The 12087-nt window shown below is 35.1% G+C and overlaps 1 long non-coding RNA gene across 2 annotated transcripts in view; it reads left to right on the top strand.

The window, feature by feature from the left end:
- LOC127490588 (uncharacterized) overlaps positions 1-12087 on the top strand; it is an 84674-nt gene that overhangs the window by 48488 nt on the left and 24099 nt on the right. For both annotated transcript variants that reach the window (XR_007918640.2, XR_007918641.2), the window contains exon 2: positions 1813-1931. This is a non-coding gene — a long non-coding RNA (uncharacterized lncRNA). The remainder of the gene's footprint in view (positions 1-1812; positions 1932-12087) is intronic.

Here is a 12087-nt window from a genome sequence, read left to right as displayed (position 1 = left end):
ATATATAACATATAAAATAAAAAATTTAAGATTTTATCTAGTGAAAGACATTCTGCTCATGCTATCTGGTTGCTTATTGGACTGTCTTCCTGTCTTCCATTAAAACCAATGGTAAGGAATACATTGTGGGCTGATAGAGCTATTTTACTGAACTTGCCTTCACCGGCACTAATGCTCATAAAGAAACTCAAAATTGGGAAAAAACAAGTGATGTTTACTTTTTTGGTACCCCAAGCAGGCACTGAGGGTACAGGCTACCTGCCAAGGTGATTAAAATTTCTGCACCATGCAATTCATCTTGTCCAGAATACTTAAAATATTTTTGCTACCACTTAGCATTTCTTCCTCATGTCTGTAAAACTTTCCATTAAGAAACAATTCTCTTTATTTATATATTTATCATATTTATTCACTCAATTACTTACCTATTCACTCATTGAAAAAAAAAAAAAACTTTTCAAAGAACCTACCACATTCTAAATATTGTGACAGGTACAAAGAAGGAAAAACAGTCCCTGCCTTCATAAACCTCTGATTCTAAAAAGTCAACAGATAAATCAATAAGCCCCAATCTATTTTCTATTGAGTAACAACAGAGATTTTTTAAAAATATAAATCACATTAAATTACTACCTTGCCAAAACCTGTAAACTACATCTCATCCTGCATTTATAAAAGCTCAAAACTTTACTCATTGTTTCCTGTGTTGTAGTCTGAACTCTATCTACTTGTCCAACTAAATATCCTCTACTTTTACCCTCATGCACCAAGATTCAGTTTTTCTTAGTTCTCTAAAAAGGAATTACATCTGCCTCCACTTAGAGGGAAAGAAAGCTTACATTTCTGTGCCTACAAATCTTTTCATGACTGTCTCCTTAATACCACTAAAATATCTACTAATATAACCATAAGATTTCTTCTTAAATAACAAAATCTAAATCAGTCTCCTCTCCAAATACTATTTTATTATAGTGTCCTTTTATGGTTTCTTTGGAAAGTTTAATCCCAAGCTTTTTTTCATTTATTTGGAAAGATTTAATTCCAAACTTTTTATTCATTTATGTGGTAGGTTTTTTTTCTTCATTTTTTTTTCTATTAGAGAAAACATCGAAGTTTAGGACTAAATCTACCTACCTCCATTTATACATTCTTAACTTCTCAAATGAAGTCTAAATCTCAGCTTGAAGGGGGCCTTTTTCCAAGTTTGTTCCTTTGATATTCTCCTTTAGACACACAGAGGTAGTGGCTTCTATAGAGGTAGTGCTACTATTGAATTCATTATCACTCTCATGCTAGGTACAGTAACAGTAATTCAAGCATGTCCATCCCTAATCCCTATGCAACTTGTGAACATGTTACCTTACATAGAAAGAAAGGTGATTCATGTCACCAACTTTGAGATGTGGAGGTCATTGTGGATTATACGGGGAGTCCATTCTAAGTACATGAATTCTTAAAAATGGAGATGGTTTCCCAACTATAGTCAGAGAAAAATGTATGTATGATCAAGAGTCAGAGAAATGCAACCTGCAAAGGACTAAAGGGGGCTTACTTTGAGGATGAAGGAAAGGAGCCATGAGATGAAGAGCACAGTTGGACTCTAGCAGATGGACAACACCAGGGAGTGACCTTTCCATGAGGAAATAGAAACTTCTTGATATTTTTATTTTAATTCAATAAGTCATATGTCTCATTTCCGATCAAAAGAATTATGATAGTAATTCTTGATTCTAATCATTAAATTTGTGTTAACTTATTACAATAATATACTTTTTCTATTGCCTTTTCTAAGTCTCTAAATGCCTCCAACAGGTGAGCCTGGAACAATCTGAAGCCTAGAATGTAGAACTCAGCCTGAGCCTTCTTTGTGGGTTGCAAGAATCCAAGTATTTGAGTCATCAAGTACTGCCTCTCAAAGTACACATATAAAGGTGAGAAATATTTTTTCTATCAAAGACCATTTGGATATTTATAGCATAATTTATGGGCTGTACAAAATTATCAACTTAAAAATTAGCCCGTTATAGATTTATTGAATTTTGAGTTCCACCTACTGTTGCCTTAGCAGCACCAGATGGAATGATTTTTCAGGTGTGGACCAGATATTCCCTGATACTGGAAAGACTAAAATTCAAACCCAGTGCCTCCAGTGCCAGACATAGTGTCTCAACAGCTGTCTCAACCATTGTACCAAATACCCTCCCCTTATTGTTCACTATAAGGAACTTCAACTAATTGTGTAGCAAGAAAAAAATTAAAAGTCGAATAGATGCAAGCATACAAGCAGATTACATACTCACATGTCAATGTGTTAAATCTCAATGTTCACTAATTCTTGGCTTTGGTTAAGGAAGTTGAGCAATATAATGATGAATGAATGAAAGAACATAATAATAAATATGTAAAATTTTGGGGTGGGATTGTGGTACAGTGAGGTAAACCTACATCTGTGACACTGACCCACCATATGAGTCCAGTTCAAGTCCTGGTTGCTCTACTTCTGATTCAGTTCCCTGCTAATGTGCCTAGGTAAACAGCAGAGGACAGCCCAAGTGCTTGGTTCCTGCCACCCACATGGGAGGCCTGGATGGAGGTCAAGGCTCCTTGGTTTCACCTGGATCAGACCAAGATATTTTGACAATTTGAGGAGTGAAACAGCAGATGGAATCTCTCTCTCACTCTCAGTCTCCCTCTCTCTCCTTTGCCCTGCCCCCCATCCCCGGAATTCTGTATTATAAATAAATAGGTAAATCTTTAAAAATTACAATCTACTTCAAAATTAACCTGAGCGAAATAAATCTAGGAGGAAAGCTGCTCCACAGTGAATTAAAGAGGTGAACATCAAGGGAAATGTTATTCACCAAGAGTTTTGAATGATTATGAAGATCTATTGGAGATAACTGGCATATAATCTAGCCTGATATGGACAGTGCACACACAGCTGTAGGAACTTGGAGGAAAGATGTTTTTAGTTTTGATTTTAACATTATATGCCTGGTCAATATATAATGTGTTTTTTTTTTAAACTTTTATTTAATGAATATGAATTTCCAAGTACAGCTTATGGATTACAATGGCTACCCCTGCCCCATAATGTCCTTCCCACCCACAATCCTCCCCTTTCCCACTCCCTCTCCCCTTCCATTCACATCAAGATTCATTTTCAATTCTCTTTATGTACAGAAGATCAGTTTAGTATATATTAAGTAAAGATTTCAACAGTTTGCTCCCACAAAGAAACATAAAGGGAAAAATACTGTTTGAGTACTAGTTATAGCATTAAATCTCATGTACAACACACTAAAGACAAAGATCCTACATGAGGAGTAAGTGCACAGTGACTCCTGTTGTTGATTTAACAAATTGACACTCTTGTTTATAGCATCAGTAATCACCCTAGGCTCTTGTCATGAGCTGTCAAGGCTATGGAAGCCCCCTGAGTTCACTGACTCTGATCATATTTAGACAAGGCCATGGTCAAAGTGGAAGTTCTCTCCTTCCTTCAGAGAAAGGTACCTCCTGCTTTGATGACCCGTTCTTTCCACTGGGATCTCACTTGCGGAGATCTTTCATTTAGTTTTTTTTCTTTTCTTTTCTTTTCTTTTTTTTTCCCCAGAGTGTCTTGGCTTTCCATGCCTGAAATACTCTCATGGGCTTTTCAGCTGGATCCGCATGCCTTAAGGGCTGATTCTGAGGCCAGAGTGTTGTTTAGGACATCTGACATTCTATGGGTCTGCTGTGTATCTCACTTCCCATGTTGGATCATTCTCTCCCTTTTTTATTCTATCAGTTAGCATTTGCAGACAGTATTCTTGTTTATGTGATCCCTTTGGTTCTTAGTCCTATCACTATGATCAATTGTGAACAGAAATTGATCACTGGGACTAGTGAGATGGCATTGGTACATGCCACATTGATGGGATTGAATTGGAATCCCCTGGTATGTTTCTAACTCTACTGTTTGAGGTAAGTCAGCTTGAGCATGTCCCGAATTGCACATCTCTTCCCTCTCTTATTCCCACTCTTGCATTTAACAGTGATCACTTTTCAGTTAAGTTTCAACACTTAAGAATAATTGTGTATTGATCACAGTATTCAACCAAAAGTATTAAGTAGAACAAACAAACAAAAATACTAAGAGGGATAACATATTAAGTTGCTCATCAACAGTCAGGGTGAGGGCTGATCAAGTCACCGTTTCTCCTAGTGTTCATTTGACTTTAACAGGTTTCCTTTTTGGTGCTCAGTTAGTTGTCACCTATCAAGGAGAACAAGTGGTATTTGTCCCTTGGGATTGGCTTATTTCGCTCAGCATAATGTTATTATAATGTGTTTTTATGAGAAAGTAACTTTAACTGTATCACTACTTACCACTGTTTGAAGATGTCCTTTGTATTTAACCTTATCTTCTTAGGATTCTTCAAATAGGACAACACTTGGGAAAACACCTTTTATCTGTATTCTTTATTAGCAGACAATCTGCGAGAATAGAGTTCAAAATCCTATCTTTTGCAACCAAATGAATGCAGCCATTATACTTAGTGATATGAGCCAGTCCCCAAAAGACAGCTATCCTATGTTTTCCCTGATCTGGGGTAACAAATACAATACCTATAACATAATTTATTGGAGTAAAATGGACACTTTGAAATCCTATGATTGGCTCTATTGTGTAGGAACAGTATTTTTTTTTTTCCTCCGACATACTATTTATTGAACACTTTATTTAGTGTAGGGCTAACCTATGAGTATAAAGTAAACTGAAAATAGATCTATCTAAAAATTAAGAGTGTAATAGTAGAGGGAGGAAGAAGAAGTGTTGGAGCATGGGCGGGAGGGAAGGTAGGGTGGGAATAATCACTATGTTCCTAAATCTGTATATATGAAATACATGAAACTTGTATACCTTAAATGAAATTTTTGAAAGTGTAAAAAATTAGTGTACAAATATTAAGTCAACTTACAAATCATTTTTGGTGTAGGGAACAATTTCTTCTATTTCCTTTGTCATTTCATTTGTGTAGAAATACAAAAAAAAGCACTTACAACTTAACATAAACATTTTAAAACTAACTTGCAAATATGAGGCAAGATTTTTTGTTTGCTTCAGAAGATATACCTGTACAGAAAGTTATTTTCTCCTGGAAGTTTCCACTTCCAGGCTATATATATATATAGTTATATATTATTTAAAAATATATTATATAATATATAATGTATATTATATATATTTTATATGTAATATATTATATCATATTAGATTATAATTATATTATAATCTATATTATAATATTATAATTATATATTATATGATATATAATTATCATATATTAATATATACCATAATATAATATATAATGTTATATGTAATGTATATAATACATAATATATTATATTATATGATATATAATATACATAATATATCATTATACTATATTATATTGATTATAATAATGTATAATATGTGTTATATATTATATATAAATATATACAAATATATATAATATATATAAATATATATATATTTTTTGCCATCCTGTTCGAGTGCACTTCTTTGTACATAGTGGATGCTCAGCAAATTTTGCTGACTAAACTTCATTAAAGGTTCAAGGTAAGTGCTGTGATTATTTTATTTTGGTTGTCATAGAAACAGCAAGAAAACCTTCTGTTGAAGTCAACCTCTTTTGATTGTCTCCCTGAGTGTACATGCATTTCTGAGGTGGGAGAAGGACAACTTCACTGAACTCACACTGAGAAGCCTGATCACATTGCTCTACAGGGAACTCTACCATCTTTCTGTGCTTTGTCTCCCTAACCAGATTACATGTTTCTGTAGAAGAAATAACATTCTTATTATGTACTCTCAGCCAGTGATTTACAAATATTCCCTCCAAACCCCACAAAAGGTGGCAGTTTCCATTTAAGAAGAGTTTACAAAGTGCCAAGCCAGAAAACGGTTGCTGACCTAGAAAAATTTGGAATTTTCATTTAGTACATTTGTTAGAAATCTTCATCACTCAAGAATCAAAAACAACAAATAAATAAGCAGCATTTGAATAGACAATGCATTAAATTTGCAAGCAAACTTTGGCCATAGCAAATTAAATCAAGCTTTCTCATTTTGCATTTATATTTATATATTTTTAATCATTAGAAGACATCATGGGACCAACATTGTGGTATAGCATGTAGAGCCACCACCTATGATGCCAGCGTGCCAAATGGGCACCAGGTCAAGCCCCAGCTGTTCCACTTAAATTCCAGCTCCCTAATAATGGCCTGAGGAAGAAACAGAAGATGGCCCAACTGCTTGGTCCCCTACCACCCTTGGGAGAGACCCAGAAGAAGCTCTTGGCTCCTGGCTATGGCTTGGTCCAGCATTAGCCATTTAGACCATATGGGGAATGATCTAGTGGATGGAAGATTCTCTCTCTCTCTATCTCTCTCTCTATCTCTCTCTCTATCTCTATCTCTATCTCTATCTCTCTGTTTCTCCCTCTCTGTAACTCTGACTTTCAAATGAATAATTCTCAATAAAAAACAAATAAGTCATCTTGGTTGTGGTGGAATGAGAAGGCCATGCCAAGATGGCCACTGGCAATGGAAACTACCTGGCAACAGGCTGTGATTGGATGGCTTTGGACACCACATAACAATGGAGCCTTCCTGGCAACAGGGTGTGATTGGTTAGGGCATAGACTGCCTCTTGACTGGATTGGCTGCCTTGGCTATATAAGCTGCTGTACCAACTGAAATAAACAAGTCTGCAGGCTGCTCGCCTCTGGCCTGCTTTCACCCGACTCCTGGGGTTTGTGTGGTGACTCCATGCCTCTTGTCCCCACCATGCTCCTCCTCTCAGAATGAATCCACCTTAACACTTGGTAACTCCACATTTTTCTCACTAATCAGACAACTGAGACTCCTACAGATTCCTGATATTCCTTGCTCAGAGCTTAAGCAAATTTAAATGTACAAGTTTTTCAAAAAGCTAGTCAGAGATTAGTCATTCCCAAGCTGGGCTATACATGTATACTAAAGGAATTTTTGAAAATTATCAACATGATTTCCCATTTTTTTATCTATTTAATCCAAATATCTGGCAACAGGAACTTAAAATCATAACTAGAAACCACAAAGCACAGCTTTGTTACTCTATGGCAGGCAGGTTTGCCATATATATTTTACTTATATTTCTTTGTCTTTATACTAATTGATTTGTCCATTTCTTTTACATATATCTTATTAATATAAGGAAAATAGAGTTCATGTATTTCATAGATACAATTCTAAAAATATAATAATACTTCCTTTCTGTCCTCCTCCCCCAATTAATTCTTCCTCTCTTTCTTTTTTTCCTCTAATTTTTGCAAGAACATAATTTCAATTTACTGTATAATCACAGACTTAAAGCATCACTAACAACAATGTTCAACAAATGAAAGGTAGAAAGACCACTATTCACAGGAGTACAGGAAAGGGCTAAAAACAATACGGAATTAATAAAATATTAGTTTCATTCTTACACTTATTTTGGATTCTGTAGTAACTACCACATATCAAAGAATACACATGATGTTTCTCTTTTGGGATGCTTATTTCACTAAGCATAAGGACAGAATTTCATTTTTTATGGATGAGTAATATTCCATTGAATGTATACTACATTATTTTTATCAAGTCATCAGTTGATGGGCATCTGGACTGATTAATATCTTAGGTATTGCAAATTGAGCTGCAATAAACATGGGGCTACAAACAACTCTTTCATATGCTAATTTTCTCATTTCATTTTAGTAAATTTTCAGGAATGCGATTGCTTGGTCACAAGGTAGATCTATTTTCAGACTTCTGAGGAATCTCCATATTCTCTTCCATAATAGTTGCACTGGTTTTCATTTTCACCAACAAGGTATTAAGGTACCTTTTCTCCACATACTCTCCAGTGTTTATTATCTTTTAATTTTTGGATTATAGTCATGCTAACTGGAGTGAGGTAAAATTACATTGTGGTTTTGATTTGCATTTCTCTGATGGCTGGTGATCCTGAGAATTTTTTTCATGTGTCTGTTGACATTTGAATTTCTTCTTTCGAGAAATGGCCCTTTCCCGTATCTTAACTGGATTGTTTGTTTTGTTGTTGTTGAGTTTCTTGAGCTCTTTATAGCTTTGGATATTAATCCATTATCAGTTGCATGGTTTACAACTGTTTATACCCATTCTGTCAGTTGCCTCTTCATTTTGTTGAGTGCTTCCTTTGCAATGCAGAAGCTTCTTAGCTTGATGTAATCACATGTGTATATTTTTGCTTTTATTGTCCATGCTTCTGGGATCTTTTCTAAGAAGTTTTTGCCTATGCCAATGTGTTGCAGAGGTTCCCTGATGTTTAATTCTAGTAATATGAAAGTATTAGGTCATTGATTCTTGACCCATTATGAGTTGAATTTGTATAGGGTATAAGGTAAGATGTCTTGTTTTATACTTCTGCATGCATCAGTCCAATTTTCCCAACAGCATTTGTTGAAGAGACTGTCCTTTCTCCACATATTGACTTTAGTTTGTTTGTCAAAAATTAGTTGGTTGAAGCTGTGTGGATTAATTTCTGAGGTCTGTATGTTGTTCCACTAGTTTATATGTCTGTTTTTGTGTCAGTACCAAGCTATTTTGATTGTAACTGCACTGTAGTATATCTTGAAACTTGGTATTGTGATGCCCCAGCTTTGTTTTTATTGTTTAAGATCGCTTTAGATATTTGGTCTCTCTCGTGTTTCAATAAGAATTTCAGCATTGTTTTTTCTAGATATAAGAACAATGTCTTTGGGCCAGCACTGTGGTATAGCAGGTTAACCTGCTGCCTGTAGCACCAGCATCACATATGGGTACTGGTTTGTATCCTAGCTGCTCCTCTCCCAAATTGGCTCCCTGCTAATACACCTGAAAGCAGCCAAAGATGACTCAAGTCCTTGGGCTCTGCCACCCATGTGGGAGACCCAGATGAAGCTCCTGGCTCCTGGCTTCAGACTGGTCCAGCCCTGACCATTGTGTATATTTGGCAAGTAAATCAGCAGGTGGAATATTTCTCTCTCTCTCTCTCTCTCTCTCTTTCTCTGATACCCTGACTTTCATATAAGTAATTAAATAAATATTTAAAAAAGAACAAGAAGGATTTATTGGTATTTTGCTTGGAATTGCATTGAAGCTGCAAACTTCATTAATATCAACATTTTGATATTAATTTGATATTAATTCTTCCTACCCATGAACATAGAAGAATTTTTTCTATATCCTCCCTAATATTTTATAATTTTCATTATAGAGATCTTTTACATACTTAGTTGAATTCATTCCAAGATATTGACATTTTTTGTAGCTACTGTTAATGACACTGATCATACAAATTCTTTCTCAGTCATGGCATTGTTTGTGTTTACCTATGCTATTATTTTGTGTTTTGATTTTATAACCTGCAAGGTTGCCAAACTCTCTTAGACTATTCCGGTACCCCTATATATAGAATCGCGTCATCTGCAAACAGGGATAATTTGAATTCTTCTTTCCCAATTTGCATCTGTTTGATTTCTTTTTCTTTCCTAATGGCTCTGGCTAAAACCTCCAAAACTATATTGAATAACAGTTGTGGAAGTGGGCATCCTTGTCTGGTTCTAGATCTTAAGGAAATGCTTCCACATTTTCCCCATATAATATGTGTTGTCTGTGGTTTTGCCATATATTACTTTGATTGTTTTGAGATATGTTCCTTCTAAATCTATTTTGCTTAAATTTCTTTATCATGATCAATTCTGTATTTTTATCATATATTTCAAAGTTACTGTTAGATACATGTAAGTAAATGGATTTCTGTGCATTCTCTGTAGTTATCTCCAAAATGAGACAAGAAAGGCCACTAATAATGATAAATTACTCCACCTAACAAGAGAGAAAAAATTGTGAATATATATGCACACATTTTCAGAGTACTCTAATACAGAAAGAAAATATTAATAGACCTGAAGGGAGTGAAAGATTTCAATACAGTAATATGGTAAAGTTAAAACTTGACTTTCAGGCTGGCGCCGCGGCTCACTAGGCTAATCCTCCGCCTTGCGGCGCTGGCACACCAGGTTCTAGTCCCAGTCGGGGCGCCCGATTCTGTCCCGGTTGCCCCTCTTCCAGGCCAGCCCCTGCTGTGGCCAGGGAGTGCAGTGAAGGATGGCCCAAGTGCTTGGGCCCTGCAGCAGCATGGGAGACCAGGATAAGCACCTGGCTCCTGGCTTCGGATCAGTGTGGTACGCCGGCCGCAGCACGCCGGCCGCGGCAGCCATTGGAGGGTGAACCAACGGCAAAGGAAGACCTTTCTCTCTGTCTCTCTCTCTCACTGTCCACTCTGCCTGTCAAAAATAAAAAAAAAAAATTAAAAAAACTCCACTTTCAGAAATGTACAGCTCATGCAAACATAAATTCAAAAAATAAATAAAAGTTGAATTTCACCTTAAGTAAATTAAATCTCACAGATATCTATCAAACATTTCATTCAATGGCTCTAGAATAATGATTCTTTTTAATAGAACATGAGGCATTTTGCAGAATATATCATGTTCTTGTTCATATAACAACCTCTATAAATTTTAAAAAGACAAAATCATATAGAGCATATTTTCTGACCATAATGTGATTAAAAAGATAAAAATAAATAATAGGGAAAACTCTGGAAACTACATAAACACATGGAAATTAAACAAACTACTCTTGAACATTTAATTGATCAAGTAAGAAAAAAAGAAGGAAATTAAAAAATTTGAAACAAAATAGAAGCACTACATAACAAAACCTACAGGGCACAGTAAAAGAAGTAGCAAGAGGAAAGTATACAGAAGTAACCATTTATTTAAAAAGCAAACATATCAAAAATAAACAACTTACCACTGCACCTTAAGAAATGAAAAAAATCAAGAAAAAATCAAACCAAAAATTAGTACAAGGAACGAAATAAAATGTAGGGGACATAAATGAAGTAGACTAAAACAATCCTTAAAAATAAATTAAATGAAGTTCTGATTCTTTGAAAAGATGAACAGAATTGAAAACTCTTAGCTAAACTAAGATTAAAAGAGAGAAGATCAAATACATAAAATCACAGACATATAAGGAGACATTTCAACTGACACCACTGAAATAGAAGATTAGAGAATATTATTAACTACTATACACTGGCAAAATTGGTACTTAGAAGAAATGGACAAATTACTGGACACATATACCTTAACAAGATTGAATCATGGAGAAATAGTGTTTCTAAAAGACCAATAACAATAAATGAGATTAAAAAATGATTAAAAAATAAACTCTCATGAAAGAAAGCCCAGTATCTGCTGGCTTCACTGATGATTCTACCAAATAATTAAGTAAGAATTAATATTAATTTTTCTTATGTTATCCCAAAAATATAGAAGAGGAAAGAATTCATCCAAACTCATTTTAGAAAGCCAGCATTATCTTGGTACTAAAATCAGACAAGGATGCAAATAGCAAAGAAATTTATAGACTAATGTCCAGGATGAAACAACATAGAAACATCTAGACTTATTGAACAGAATAGAGCAATTACAAGTAAACTTCCTTATCAACAGCCAATTATTCTTTCATGAAGATGCTAAGATAACACATTGAAAAAATAGTCTTATATGGACCATGTGTCTTAAAGGGAAACCTATAAGTCACATGTGGATCAAACTAGACCCCCATTTCTTGATGTGTGCAAAAATAAACCCATAATTGATTAAAGTCCTCAATGTGAAACCTGAAAATGTGAAACTACTAGAAGAAAACAGGAGTTAATAAACTGAGGAATAAAGAAAATGTATTACATATAATAATATAATACTACTCAGATGAAATCTTTCCATTTGCACCATCATGGATGGAACTGAAGGGCATTATGTTAAGTGAGAAAAGCCAAGCAGACCAAGGCACGTGTCACATGATCTCTCTTATATGAGCATATAAACAATCCATAGGAGTTAAGAGTGTAAAAGGGGTTACCAGAGGCCGGTGTAGGGGGTGGGAGAGGCACAAGGGAGGTCAAGGAGGCAA

This window comes from Oryctolagus cuniculus, chromosome 6, assembly GCF_964237555.1.
Source record: "Oryctolagus cuniculus chromosome 6, mOryCun1.1, whole genome shotgun sequence".
NCBI classification, from domain to species: domain Eukaryota; kingdom Metazoa; phylum Chordata; class Mammalia; order Lagomorpha; family Leporidae; genus Oryctolagus; species Oryctolagus cuniculus.
This window is presented reverse-complemented; position numbering and strand designations above follow the sequence as displayed.